Source organism: Vulpes vulpes, chromosome 2, assembly GCF_048418805.1.
Source record: "Vulpes vulpes isolate BD-2025 chromosome 2, VulVul3, whole genome shotgun sequence".
Taxonomy (NCBI): Eukaryota; Metazoa; Chordata; class Mammalia; order Carnivora; family Canidae; genus Vulpes; species Vulpes vulpes.
The window spans coordinates 51,282,121-51,297,007 of NC_132781.1; positions in this window are offsets into that span (position 1 = coordinate 51,282,121).

Here is a 14,887-nt window from a genome sequence, read left to right on the forward strand (position 1 = left end):
CAGGCTCAGATGCAGACCCACCCCCCCCTTGAGGCTTTGTCAGCGGGTAAGTGCCCATGAGGCTGGATTCTATCAGGATATAGACAGAAATCTGTAAGGCCAAGGGACCTCTCGGTTGTGGGTACCCCAAGTTTCTGGAAGGACTTTTTTATTTTTATTTTTATTTTTATTTATTCATTCATGAGAGAGGCAGAGACACAGGCAGAGGGAGAAGCAGGCTCCATGCAGGGAGCCGGAAGCGGGACTGGAACCCAGGACTCCATGATCACGCCCTGGGCCGCAGACAGGCGCTCAACTGCCAAGCCACTCAGGGATCCCTGAAAGGACTTTTGAATCACAAGGGGAGGATGTCTGCGTTCCAGATGGATGTAAGAGGACTGCATAACTGGCTGCATTGGCCATCAATTTTTTTTTTTTTTTAAGATTTTATTTACTCATTCATGAGACACAGAGGGAGAGGCAGGCTCCTTGCAGGGAGCCAGATGTGGGACTCCATCCCAGGACCCCAGATCACGCCCTGGGCCAAAGGCAGACACTCAACCAATGAGTCACCCAGGTGCCCTGGTCATTAAATAGATTTTTAAGAAAAACATCTGTAAGCTGACTGTGAATGTAGGTTATTATAATTGGGAGACCCAGACAGGAGCTCTGAAACTGAGAGCACCAGTATCATGAGGAATCAGAGCAGCAACTGGTGCCTGAGCTGGAGGAACCACACCAGGGAGTTGCATGTGAGGCCTTGGCAGTCCCTGACCTGCCTCTGGCGGGAACGGTGCATCTTCTGTCACCAACGAAGACTCTGTGCAGTGAGGCTGGGATAATTCTCCAGAATTTTTCATGCTTTGAGATGAAATTAGCTTCAAATTTCCTGTGTCCTTCTGTTCCCAATTCCTGCTCACCAAGCAATCCTCTGATGGTTTGCTTAATTTCCCAGAAAGGAGACTCTAAATAACAGATCTATCTTGTATATTAATAAACTGGCATATTACATCAGACTCCTGTGGGTTTGGAGCACCAGAGGTCAGTCCTGAATCCTTGCTAGGTGGCCCCGGAGTGGGAGGTTATCCATTCTTTGTGCACGGAGGGCAAGGAGGGCTTTGGAAAGTGTTTCCTTTGGGCCTCAGAATCTGAATATACCTTTGTGAGCCTCTGGGTGAGTGTGGGAAGCACAGGGTAGGTGTTTGCTCCTCCCTCTCCGGACCTGGCTTGTCCCTGCAGCCTTGCCATTGGAGAGACGTAGTAGTGTTCACTTTGGGCCGCCGGGTGGCCACGGCGCGTCCTCGCAGGCAGCACCGCCACCTGGTGGTCATCGGTGCCCGCGACACCTGGAAGCCGGCGGAGCGGCCGCTGAAGGACCGGAGACGGGCTGGGGGCGCTGGGGACCCAGGCTCCCGAGTCCTGCGCTGGGCGGGGGTCGGCAGCCCGCTTCCCAGCACGTCCGACTGGCCGCAGGGAGGCCGGGCCTCTTCCCTCCACGCGCCGCCCGGCCCGCGGTTCCTCCCGCAGGGCCCCTCCCTGGGTAATGGGGCGGCCCGGGGGCTTGTTCAGATTTCCTTCTAGCTACAAGCGGGACACACTGTTGTCAGGAACAGTCTCACCTTCCTAGTCAACTTGGCATTCCAAAGCAAAATTAAACGCATTCAGGACAGAACTTCAAAGGTTGTTCATAAGTAGAGTTTATTTTGCCAAGTTAAATATTCTTGAATATGTGCCAGGCAGGGATAAATTTACAATGAAGCTAATAAAATTTAAAACATCAGGGCCCCTCAATTGCAGGCACCTTTCCCACCCTAAGGCCCTGGAGGTGCCTTTTCATTGTGTTCACAGGGGCATATGTTTTCATAAAAATTTTTAAAAATAAGGTATTTCCAACTGCAATTGGTTAAGACTTCTGGCTCTTTCTGTCTAGCCTGCCCTCCACCACACTTGCCCTTGCCTTGGGAGGCATTGAAGTGGTCGCAGGCATTGAAGGGGCTTGACAAAGGGGAAGTCCAGATAGAAGTACATCTGGTTTGGATTGCATGGAATACATGTGCATGGTCTGCAGTCACATCTGTGTCTCGTTCGGCTGTTGTCCATCCTTTGTGGGACTGGCTTCCAGGAATACACACCCTACCACCTTCTCTGGCACCTGCTAGTGTTGTGATGTGAAGACCCAGGGCCAAAAATGGTATTGCAGTCAGAGCCAGAAGCTAGTCTGGAAAATGCCTTCAGTTAGCAGACGCGAGCAGAGGGCAGGAAAATGTACAGCCTCTGTAGAAGAGAGTACCGCAACTGAAAAAAAATTAAACCTAGAACGTCCACATGATCCAGCAATTCCAGGAGTTAGAGGTAGGGTCACGAAGACATTTGTACACCCATGTTCATAGCAGCGTTGTTCACAGTGACCAAGAGGCAGAAGCGATCCAAGTGTCCATATTCACAAATGACGGTTGAGCAAAACATGGTCTAGCAGGTCAACAGAATATTAGTCCTGAAAAGGAAGGAAATTTTGACACGCGCTACAACGTATATGAAGCTTGAGGATGTGCTACGTGAAATAAGCCAATGGCAAAAAGACAAATATCATATAATTCCACCCACCCGAAGTAGCTAGAGCAGTTGAATTCATAGAACCAGAAAGTAGAGTGTTGGTTGCCAGGGGCTGGAGGACAAGAGGGAATGGGGAGCTGGCGGTTAACAGATCGAGGGTTTCAGCTGGCAAGATGAACGAGTTCTGGGGCTGGATGGTGGTGACGGACCACGCACATGAAAGTGGTTAGGATGGTAAATTGTATGTTCTGTGGATTTCATGACGACAACTTTTAAATAATTGTAAGCAGAGAAGTTAAAGTTAAAATTTCATACTATAATCATGACTGCCTGTTCTTACAGGTTGGTCAGTTCTACTTTGTTTCTCTTTTTTTATTTATTTTATTTTTAAAGGTTTTTATTTATCCATTCATGAGAGACAGGCAGAGGGAGAAGCAGGCGCCATGCAAGGAGCCTGATGTGGGACTCGACCACCCAGGCGTCCCTGTTTCTCTTTTTCAAAAGATTTTATTTATTTATTTATACGAGAGAGACCCAGAGAGAGGCAGAGACACAGGCAGAGGGAGAAGCAGGCTCCCTACAGGGAGCCTGATGCAAGATTTGATTCCGGGACCCCAGGATCACGGCCTGAGCCAAAGGCAGACTCTCAACTATGGAGCCATCCAGGTGGCCCAATTCTACTTTGTTTCTGACTTGAGGTCCGTGTTTTTGTGTCTACGTAAATTTAGAGATGTTACATACGCCTGGCAAATAGGCCTTTGTCATGAAACGTTCCTCTTCATTTCTAGGAAAGTTTAAGTCGTGTGATATGAATGTCACGACGCGAGGTTTTTTGGTTCGTGTTTTCCTGATGTATGGTTTTCTATCGTTTTACTTCCCATGTTTCTGTGTGCTTAGATTTTTGTCTATCTTTTGTAAACAGGATGTAGTCATGCTCTTCCTCCTGTCTTTGAACTGGAGTATTTCATTCTTTTATATTTAAAATGTAACACTGATATATTTGGGTGTAAATCTTTTATATTCCTATTTGTCGCACCTGTTCAGTCTTCCCCTCCCCTTTCAGTTCCTCTTTTATACTAATTATATTTTATTATTCTGTTTCCCCTCTAATAAACTGTTGTGTGTACTTTTATTGGTTACCCTAGAGATTTGAGTATGAATCTTTGTTCTCTATGAATTGGTACTTTTGGAGTCCCTGGGTGGCTCAGTGGTTGAGCATCTGCCTTTGGCTCAGGTCATGGTCCCGGGGTCCTGGGATTGAGTCCCACATCGAGCTCCCTGCTCAGCGGAGGGTCTGCTTCTCCTTCTCCCTCTGTTGCTCTTCCTGCTGTGCTCTCTCTCTAAAATAAATAAACAAACAAATAAAATATTTTTTAAATAATAAAAAAGTTAGTACTTTATACCATTTCCACAACAATGCAGACAGGAGCACCTGGGGTCCTAGGATCGAGTCCCACATCAGGCTCCCCCACAGGGAGCCTGCTTCTCCTTCTGCCTATGTCTATACCTCTCTCTGTGTCTCTCATGAATAAATAAAATTTTAAAAACAAACAATGCAGACATATTTAGACTCCTTTCGTACTATTGTAATCATGTCATATATCTGTGCATACTTTTAGCATATCACATATAAAATATATACAATAAGTATATATTAATATACAATATATACAATAAGTATATATTAATATATATATAGTTTTAAATCAACTTTATTGAGGTATAACTTGTATGCAATAAAATAGACCCATCTTAAGTATATAGCTCAGTATATCTATAAATACATGAATGTAATCATCTCCTCAATCAAGATAGAGAATATTTCAGTCACCCAAAGAATTCCCTGGTTTCCTTTGCAGTGAGTCACCCGCCAGCTGGGCAGGGAAGCCAGACCAGGGCCCAAGGGCTCACACAGACATGCAAGGGTGGTGCTGGCACCTGCCCTCCCCCAAGACCACCCACAAGGAGAAATTTCTCCACAAAGGAGGTGGAGAGGGTCCTGGACAGTCGGGGGGGTGGGGGAGAAAAGACAAGTAACTCTCGAATTGGATTCCTCTGTCTCTCCCCAAGCCCCTTCCCCCCACTTCCTCTTTTAGGGGTCCTTTCTCAGGAATAGAAACCTGGATGTCACCCCGGATTCCCCACGCTCCCTGGCTCCCCCATCCATCCATCCATCCACTGCCATGTGGTCCGCTCCATCCCCTGAATCAGGGATCCGTGTTCTCCTGCTCCTTCCATTGACCATGAAGCTCTCATATCACCTGTCAGCCTTACTCCTGTGAATAGTTCCTAACTGGCATCTGACATGTTCCCCCCCCCCAGGGGGATGGGCAATGATATGTGGGGTTCAAAATCCAAAAGACACCAAAACCTACAAAGAGAAAAGCCCTTCCAACGCCTTTCCCCAGACATTAAGATCATCTTTTCTCTCCAGGTGATGATTGTTACCACCTTCTTACTTATCTTGTTTATCTCTCCAGAGACAAACTACATAGTTACAAGCAAAATTATATAATATAATACATAATAATATATACACATATAATAAGTGTGTATATATATATATATATATATATATATTCTCCACCCCCTTTAAAAAGTGAACAGCTAACCCACAAATGGGTTACTATTCTGTTTTCCCCTCTCATAAATAGTTGCACATGCTTTTACTGGCTTCCCTGGAGAGATAATAGGACCCCTTGATCTATTAAAGCCAACTATAAATTAGTTGACCACAAAGGGTAGCTCCCTATACACTCCCTTCCATACCTTCCTTTTTCACTTGACAATATATCATGGAGATTACCCCACATCAATTCACACGGCGCTTCCTCATTTTTCTGAACAGATGCCCACTATCCCAGTATGTGGTTGGCCCATGATTTCCTTCACCAGCCCTCTTGGAGGGATACTTAGGTTGTTTCCAACCTTTGGCAAATACAGCGTCGCAATGAATCACTGTTGTGAGTCCTTTCACACACGGGCTGTAAGAGATTGCTGGGTCAAAGGGTATGTGCACCTGTGATTTTGTTGGACGTCACAAAATGTTTCCCCTTTGGGGCCTGCACCATTTATGATCTCTGCCTGGGTGAGGCCAGGCTGTGTGTGGGTCTCAGGACTTTCCCCGGCACCAGACTGCCAGGGTTCCCGAAACCTAGGAGCTGTTTCGTGTTGAGTAGTAGGGGGTGGGGGGGGTGCGGGCTGACTGGCCCCCTTGGGGCAGCCCCACCGCCGTCTTTTGCAGGGCTTCCCCCCCTTCCCCCTGCAGAAGCCAGGGGGCGCTGCTTCCTGTCGATCTGAACGCAATCCCTCCCCTGGCTGCCTCACACCTGCTGTGGTTCCTACTGATGGAGAGTCTTCCGGGCCAGCTCCCCCTGACTTTCCCGCCTCCTTCCAACCAGACACATTCTGCTCCCCACCCGCAAATCCCTGGGCCCCCTCCTCGGGCCTCCTTGCCTTTGCCCCACTCTCTCCTTCAGCTTGGGGTGACCTCTGAGAAGGGGTGTCCTGGCACTTCCAGGTCCCTGTGTGCAGCACACCTGCTGCCCCCCACTTTCCTGCCTGACTGTGGGGAGGCGGGTCTCCTTGGCCAGTTTCACAGGCAGACAGACACCAAATCGGGTGAGGGTGAAGAAGCATCTCAGCCAGTGAAGGGGGGCACCTCCCCGAGCCTGCTGGCCTGGGGGCTCAGGGACCTTCAGAAGTAGAGGGGAATGACTGGTGCAGTCAAGTACACCAGCAATCTGGGTCACAGCCCAGGAGAAGGAAGGAAGGGGGAAGGGAGAAGAGCAGGGAGTAGAGAGGTAAAGAGGGAGATACCGCTGCCTGGCCAGGCCCTCAGGTCTGCAGGTCCCAGGGGAGAGCTGCCGAAGCCGGGACACCCCTTCAATTCCATGGGCAGGGCGTGCCTTCAGGTGAGAAAGCCTCTGGGCAGAGTTTCTCTAAAATTCAAAAAAAGTAAATAAAATAAAATAAAATAAAATAAAATAAAATAAAATTCTCCCTTGGACAAGCCCGTGTCTCAGTTCTACTGCCATGGGGGACCCATGGCATCTGGATTTCCGTGGGAAGTGCTCAGCATTGGACCAAGGGTGAGTTTGGGGTGTGCCTGCCAATCTGATCAGACCAGACGGTGGGCTGGGAGGGCTCTTCTGTCTTCCCCCAAGGTGGGGGTGCTGCCCACGGGGCGCTGCTGGCCTCCATGGAGGCGACTCTCCACTGGAACTGAGAGCCGATTGGGGCTGGGCTCCAGTTCTCACGCCTTTATAAGCAAACATCAAGGTCACACTGTAACCACCAGCTTTTTGTTTATGGCGCTAAAATATCCATCACGTAAAGTTGGTCATTTTAACCCTTTTTATGGGTACAGTTCAGTGGCGTGGCATTAAAAGCAGATCACATTGGTTTTGGGGGGGCAGGCCGCTTCAGCGCCCTCCGTACCCAGATCTCTCCCACCTGGCAAAACCAAAACCCTGGTCCTATTAAACAAGCTCCCCCACCCCCTCCCCAGCCCCCTTTTAAGGCTGAGTAATTTTCCAGGGTATGGCTAGACCACATTCCATGTATCTGTCATCCCTCCATGGGCACGGGGGCTGCTCCCACCTTGTGGCTGCTGTGCTTGATACTGTTGAGGGAAAGCCACCTCTGCTCAGGCCCTGGGGCCATGCACACAGTAACCAAGGAGCAGTTGCTTTTTTGCCAAACTCTAGAGCAAAGGGAGTGTAGACCTGGTCTGTATCAGCCCTGTTCCCTGTGCATCTTGGCCCTGGAGGAAGAAAGCTACTTCCCCAAAGTCGCAGTGGGCATTTGAGGATTTCCAATCTACTTGGAGATTTAAACAGGCTGAGCACCCAGCCTGTGTCAGGAGTGCCGTCTACGTCCCCTGCTCCACACTAGCCAGCCCCACTGTCCCATGACGAATGACCTCTGCAAGCTTCCCCAGACAAAAGCCGGAGAGGTAGCCAGATGCTTGGACAGCCGGACACTTGGCCCTGTGCGCTGAGCACTGTGCGAGCACCTGTGCCCTCGTCACTCCTATTCCAACCAGATGCTGACCCCACAGCATCTCCCGGGGACGGAGACCGGGGACCGTCTGGGGCCGCTTATGCTGGACACATGCACCTTGACTCCCTAAGACAGCTCTCTCGGGGATAATTTTGTTACCATTCTCATTTTACAGGCAAGCAATGAGGCCCAAAGCAGAGAAAAGACTTGCTTCTGGTGACAGAGCCCCGCATAAGGCTCAACCTCAAACCCGTCCTCCGGCCGGCTGTCTATACTGGTGGAGGAAGCCAGGTAGCCTCACTGCCCCCCTCCTCTTCATGTCCATAGGTCTCGGAAGATGGAGTCAGGGCCCTAAGGCAGCCCAGATCTGGCCTGTCTCCAGCTTGGAGAGCCAGGATTGCTTCTGCAGAGGTCTCCAGGGCTGATGCGGTGGGGCCAACTTTGGCCTATCCCTGTCCTCCCTGGAGGAGGCTCAGGGCTGGTGTCGATGGCATCCTGGCTCCTCCCGGCTCGGGTGAGGACTGGTGCCTTCTTCAACACAGCTTCCTCAACACAGCTGGGCCCTGCATGTAGCGTGGTTTGCCGACCACGCTGGCCGGGGGTCTGGGGTAGAGGGAGTTTGTGGGTACCCTCTCAGTGAACTTTCTAAGAAAGCCCCCACCCTTCTCTTTCTACTCTCCAGGCGAGGGGTGGGACGACCGACAGTGCCAGCGCTCAGCCCTAGGCGCTTCCTCTTTGCTTGGCTGGCTGCGTGGTGGCGGCCGGGGCCCTGGGCCCTCAGCCCTGGCAGGGCCACCCAACGGCCTGTCTCTCTCAGCCAGACTTCCTTGAGGCCAGCCCTCTGCACCCCACACCTGTGGCAGCCCCCCACTGCTTTAGAAGGTTTATCTGCCAGAGGGGCTTTGAGGGTGGGGATGGGGCACTCTTATCTCCCTGCCAGGGGCCTGCCCTACGGTTGGGGCTTTATAATCTGACATTGTGATTTTTTCACCCTTGTTTTCCCCCACCCCGGGGGGAGGGAAGATTTGCTGAATCATCCTGGGGAGGTGGTTGGAGGGGGGCTGGGGGCGAGGCAGCTGGAAGGCAGTGATAAGTCTGAGGCCAGGCTGGGGGGCGCTGGGGGCCTGGCCCGAAGGAAACCCCGAGCTGTGACGGTTTCCAGCTAAGATTGTTGGCTCCTGCAGAGCTGCCTTGGGGACGCTCAGCTCTGGAAACCTGAACCTCCCTCCTAAAGGAGGCCAGAGGAGGCCTGGGCTTCAGGTTGGCATACCTCAAGCCATGGAGGACTGGCTGGCAGGAACCACGAGGGCCAACAGCGAGGCCAGGTGAACGTGGTTGGGCTCTGAGTGTCCCCAGGGTGGCTCCCGGGATCCTCTGCAGCACCCAAGCTTATACACTGGGCTCTTGTGGCCTGAGAAGGGCACTGGCTGGCCCCTAGACCCACAGCAGTTTGGCTGTGAAGCTAGGGGCTGACCAGAGTCCTCTGTCTCCCCAGGGCCTTTGCACCACTGGTTCCTTGGCTCAGGGCTGCCCTTCCCACTTCTGACATCAAATTCTTTTTGTCTTTCAGCTGTCTGCTTCCTCCAAGAAGATTCTTCTGGCACTGGGGCCTGGGCTTGGTAGCTCCTCAGCCTTCTACAGTTCCCTGGGTGCCCCCTCTCCTAGGTCCTGTCCCACTAGGGCCCAGCCTAGAGTGGACACCCAGCAAATGCTTGTGGAACAGAGTGTGGGGTTCTTCTCGGATCGGAAGAGTCGCCCTCTATCAGGACTAAGAGTCTGAGACCTGCAAGTGGGGAGGAGATCCCCCAGAGGGTGTCAGGGGGCCCCCAGCCCCCCCTCTGCTATAGAGCTGATCCAGGAGCAGGAAGAGGTGGTCTCAGTCCTGGGTCTTCCCTATCCCCCTACCATGGCCCTCACGTCCTACGGGGCGGCCTGACCTTCAAGTCTCTGGCTGCCCTGCAGGGGCTGGCAGGCCAGAGGAGACAGGTGTCCCACCAGTATCCGTGGTGGCCCATAGACGCTGCCAGGGGTCCTATTGGATGCACGTAGTGGGAGGGCCTAGGGCAGAGGCCAGGCTGGGGGTGCTGGAGCTTCCCCAGAATGCTCTCTGCTCCCCGATTTCTGATTCCCCCCAGGGTCTGGTGGGGAACCGCAGGACGGGGGAGGAGGGTGATTGACGCCCCTGAGTCAGTGGCCACATCCCCTGCTGCTCCCAAAAGGGGCTTCTGGGGCAGGAAGAGCTGCCCACGGTGGCCGCTTCACTCCCTTCCTGCTGCCCAACTGAGCTCAGAGATAAGTCGTCGCTGGGCTGAGGGAGGCCTGGGGGCTCAGGCCTTCCCCAGAAATCATGTCAGGGTTCCTCATGTGGAGGAAGGAGCCTGAGGGCCACGATAACCCCTTTATTCTTAAGAGATCTGGGAGGAAGTCCCAAGTCATCCTTTGCAGAAATAGCTCCAGGCTTCACTCTGGTTGTCTGTGGCTGCAGCTGTCAGCAGGGACAGCCCATGAAAGGAGCCCAGGTCAGCCCACCACACGACGACAGGGAGGACGACAGGGAGAACGGCTCCCGGCCTGTGCTCCAAGGTCAGAGCCACCGGCTGGGATTGTGGCTATATTGACTTGTGGCAGTGGCTCAGGGCCCAGCTGGGTCGGCAGGGGTTGACCCCAGTGACTGCCTGGGGACCTGCTGGTCCCCTCCCCCCACCCCGCCCCCCCTCTGTGCCCTTCCCAGGAACACAGGGGCGAGGATGTCTCCCTCACAGAGTCTGTTTATGCGAAGTACTCACCAAGGCTCAATAGATATTAGATGCTAGTTTATTGTCCATAGTGCTGAGCAGAGGTCTAGGCCGCAATGACGTGTCAGGTGCTACTTTCTTGCTTCCCTCCACTGCAAGCCGTGCCCTGCATGTGGACCCTCGCCAGCACCCATGCACCCTGCAGGCCCCGGGACCAGCAAGCCGCCAGTTGCCACTCCCACCCCCTCTGTCCGCTTATTCAAGAGTTGATGAAAGGAGGGCACCTGGGTGGCTCAATGGTTGAATGTCGGCCTTCCTCCCAGGTCATGATCCCGGGACCCCAGGATCGAGTCCTGCATTAGGTTTCCCGCGGGGAGCCTGCTTCTCCCTCTGCCTCTGTCTCTCATGAGTAAATAAATATTAAAAATCTTTAAAAAAACAATCCCAGAAACCCAGAAAAAGTCTTTCTAGACAGGAGAATTTTAAAAATCTATTGTGATGCCACCCTCACCCCCAATATGCCCTGCAAATCTAGGGGTCAGCAGATGGTTTTGAAGCTGAAATCAGGGTTTTCTGAGCCCCTGCCCTGTGGCCCTGGAGCAGCACCAGTCAGAAGCACCAGTCAGTCTTATAGGTCATGAGCTTGTCTTGCAGACCCTCCCACCCTGAGGGTGGTTGCCAGGCCTCAGCCTCTCATCCCTCCTGTTCCTGGGTCCTCACCCCCCTGCCCCTCATCTACACTCGCTGAGACTCAGTTTCCTTTCACACGAAGCAGGAATGGTGAGCTGTTTGGCTTCCAAGTGGTGCTTCCCAGCGAGTGCTAGGCTGGGCATTTGGCGGTCTGGGCTGAGTCTGACTCTCACCCCAAGACCATAGGTGGGGGTAGGAAAGAAACGGTAGAAAACACCTTCCTGCTCCCGTATGTATTTGGGGGCCAAGAACCTTCCAGAAAAAGGTGACTTTTTCTATAGGTCTTGCAGAAGGGCCAGGCTGCAGCAGTGCTCTGTGACCTGGGAGGAGTGCGGTGTCCAACCTGCACCCTCACGGGCTCATTTCTAGCTGCATTGGCTGGAGTGGCTGGGGTGTTGAGGCCCACCCTCCAGGGGAATTTCAGGGTGCCTCTTCCTCCCTGGCTTTTGTCGTTGGGGTGAAGTGGTTGCAAGTCTCTCTCTCTCTCTCTCTTTCTCTCTCCTGCTCCCCTTCTCCCACTCTGTGGGTCCCCAGGCCCTTGATAACGCTTGGAAAGCGCTATCTGCCGGGAGCGTCCTCCTGCCCAAGCCCACTGGCCTTCTCCACGCTGACGGTTGGCAGCCGGCACCGTATGATAAACTTATCAGGCTAAACCTGAGCACGGCCGCTCAGGACATGCCCCTGCCTCAGATTTCCCTCCTCCTGCCTTCTTGCAGCAGCTCCCCCAGCTTGGGAACCCCAGGTCCTGCCTGGCTCTCCGGCTGGAACTGAATGGGGGGGGGCAGCCCTTCCCCAAGGCCTGGAGGAAGAGCTGCATGTCCAGGGTCTACCCCTGTTGCTCCCAAGCCAGGGGCTTCCCCTTAGGGGTCCAGCCCCACCTGTCACAGAGGAGCCAGGGGCTCTGAGAAGGGTGACCATTCATCCTAGCTTTAACTAGACACATGCTAGGTGCTGGGCCCCAAGCTGAGTGTAAGGACACAAAGGATTGGACCCAGCGCCCACTGGGAGGTGGCTCACAGGCTTGGGGGGCAGGGGCACCTGTAAAGGAGAGAGGAACACCCCCCCACCTGTGGTGCTGCACACAGACATATAAGGAAGCCCAGGACCTGCAGCTGGGGGAGACAGAGAGGCAAACCTCAAAGCCAGGGGATGATGTTTGAGCAGAGGGAGCCTTTTCTTAACGCCAGTGATAATGTTATCATGTGGACCCATGGCAGAAAAATACAACACACATGCTGAAAAATAAGGGGGAACAAATATGCACAACCCCCTTTATTCGGCAACAGCCTGTGTCGATGCACTACTCCTTATCCTCACAAACTTCCTTCCGTGTATGCAATGAACAAAATGGAATCGGGTGGTGTCTACTGATTTTTAAACCACTTTTTCACTTGAGATATCACAAACAGCTTCCTCTGTCGACAAATTTATTCTGCAAAATCTATTTTCTCTTCAATTGTTTTTTTTTTTTTTTTGAGTTAAAAAATATAAACACACACATGCACAAATGCGAGTCCCTCTAGAGACAGCACAGAGGGGGCAGTCCAGCCATCCTACCCAGCACCCAGAAACAGCTGAGCATTGTCGATTTGGTGGATTTTCTTCAGATTTGTTCCTTTACAGATCTACACATCATACGCCGCACTGTTTTTAGGGAACCCGGCTGCTGTATGAAACAGGCAGCCTGCTCCTGGCGGCCCCCTGGCCCCTTCTGGCCAGTTCTTTCAAGGCATGGGGCCCCTCTGAATGGCTGTAGGAAGTCTGTGGTCTGGATGCACTGCTGTTCCATAGCCCATCTCCTCTCCTGGGGGTTAATAGGGCGGTTCCAATGTTCTTTTCCCCATTGCCAATGGGCCCCAGAAGATGCTCTTGTTGCTAATCTGCATGCCTGTCCAAGACTATTTCTTTAACAGAGACTCCTGGGAGTTCATGAAGTGGAGGGTCATTGGTGAGCACATGTGGCTCACAACTGTCATGCACTCGAGCTAGTTTGAGGCTGAGGAAGGGTTGCAGAGAGGGAAGAGGGCACTCCAGGCAGAAGGAACACTTGGGGCAAAGACACATGTGTCTGACATCGAGAACTCTCTAAAGACCTCTCGGGGGGAAAGACTCTGCTGTTTGTTTAGAATTCCAGGACCGCGGCTCAGAATAACCTCGCTGTTCTCTCATGTGTTCTCCTGTCCTTCTTGAGGAGCCCTCCACTCCCTGACAGGCCTGGGTGGGGGAGCTGGGGAGGAGCTCAGGACCCCCCATTGCAGTGCCCCCAAGCCACACCATGCACCCACCCACCAGATCCTCTTCTAGAGCTCAGCTGAGATGTCTCTTGGGCTTCTCCCCTGGTCTCGAGATCAGTCAAGGGCCCTGGTGCCTGTAGAAGACTCTCTTGAGTCTTGGGTCTTATGCTGTCCCTGGTTGGCACAGGCTCTGCTTCTGCTCCACTGCAGGTGGCCATTTGGCTTAGTAGACTGCTAGCCAATCCAGATCTTCATCATTCTCTGGTCACGTCCCCTTGATTCCCTGCCTGCCTCCACCTCTTTATGCGTCCCACTCCTTCCCTCTGGGGTAGTGTGTGCCCACACCTAGTGGGAGCCCGTCTAGAGCAGTGAAGCCTAGGTCATGGTGAATGGCTGGGGTTTCGTTCATGAGGGGATGGAGGGAGGTACATTTGGTTTCCAGGGAACACTCAGAACAGCTCAAGCTTCTAGACCCTTCCACTTCCTCCGCTACCCTAGCATCAGGCCCTGCCTCCTCACCTCTGTCCCTCTCTTCCTTTCAAGCCACTGCAATTCACTCTGGGTGGGGGAGGCGGGGGCAGGCGGGTTCAGGCTGGAGCCAACTCAGCCATACACAGAAGCCTCGACTGACCCTGGGAGACACATTTCCATCCTTATCAGTTATTTCCACGGAGGACTCTGCTGGGCATCTCCCAGCTTGTCCCTCAGGGGCTCTGATCCCAGAGCTGGCAGGGCCTGGCTGCCATGCAAAATATGGCCACGTCCAGGGGCTGGGTGTGGCCTGAAGCCGCCACGACTGACAGGACATTTTATCTGAAAATTGATTCAGAAGTGGCATTCTGTTCCCTAATGTGGCTGGTTTGTTTTAATATTAAAGTGTTATTTTAATATTGTTAATTTTGTTCTTTACTGCTGAGTAAATTGCTACTGGAGATACTGGGGGCATCCCAAAGTCTCTCGAGGGCCCCCTGCCACACCCACCCACCCCTCTGCAGCCCATGGTACAGCCATCATCATGTAACTTCAGAGGCCACCATGTGCACTGTATTCTATGCAGAGTCCTCTAGAGATGTGCCGTCAATCCCACAGCCCTTGGGGAAGAGCCACTAGACTGGCTTCTGAGGGACATTGTTGCCAACAGGCGGTGTGACATGGGCCATGGCCGCCCCTCTCTGGGCTCCTGTCCCTTTATGTGGCGAAGGGGACCCACGGGCGTCTTCACAGGGTTAGACAGTGTCTTCCGGTTCACACACGGCAACACGGTGGAAATTTCAGAGCAGGTAGGCCGCAGAAGTGGAATGGCAAGGAAGATGGGACTGTAGAGCTCCTCTGCGATCATAGATTGGTGGGGGGTACCCCACTGCACCTGCTGAGCTGGCCCCAATCCCAGTATGAAGAGCACAGTCCCCCTCCTGAAGGAGCCAGAACTTTGATGGGGAGCTCATGGCGTGCAAAGTGCTGGCTCATCCAAGAGCCTTCTCTGGGGACCTTGGCCCTGCCTGTGAAGCCTGTTCCTTCCTGTGACAGCCTTGGGCTTCCTGCAGCTGTGGGAGTGTTCAGGGTTGGGAAGGGGCAAGTGGCATTGCTCTGAGGCTCAGGGCACATTTAGAGCAGCCTGCAATTCCCCACACCCCCTCAATAACTGTCTTCTGGGGCCAGGGAACCCCGAGCCAGGGCCCTCTGTATGGGGCC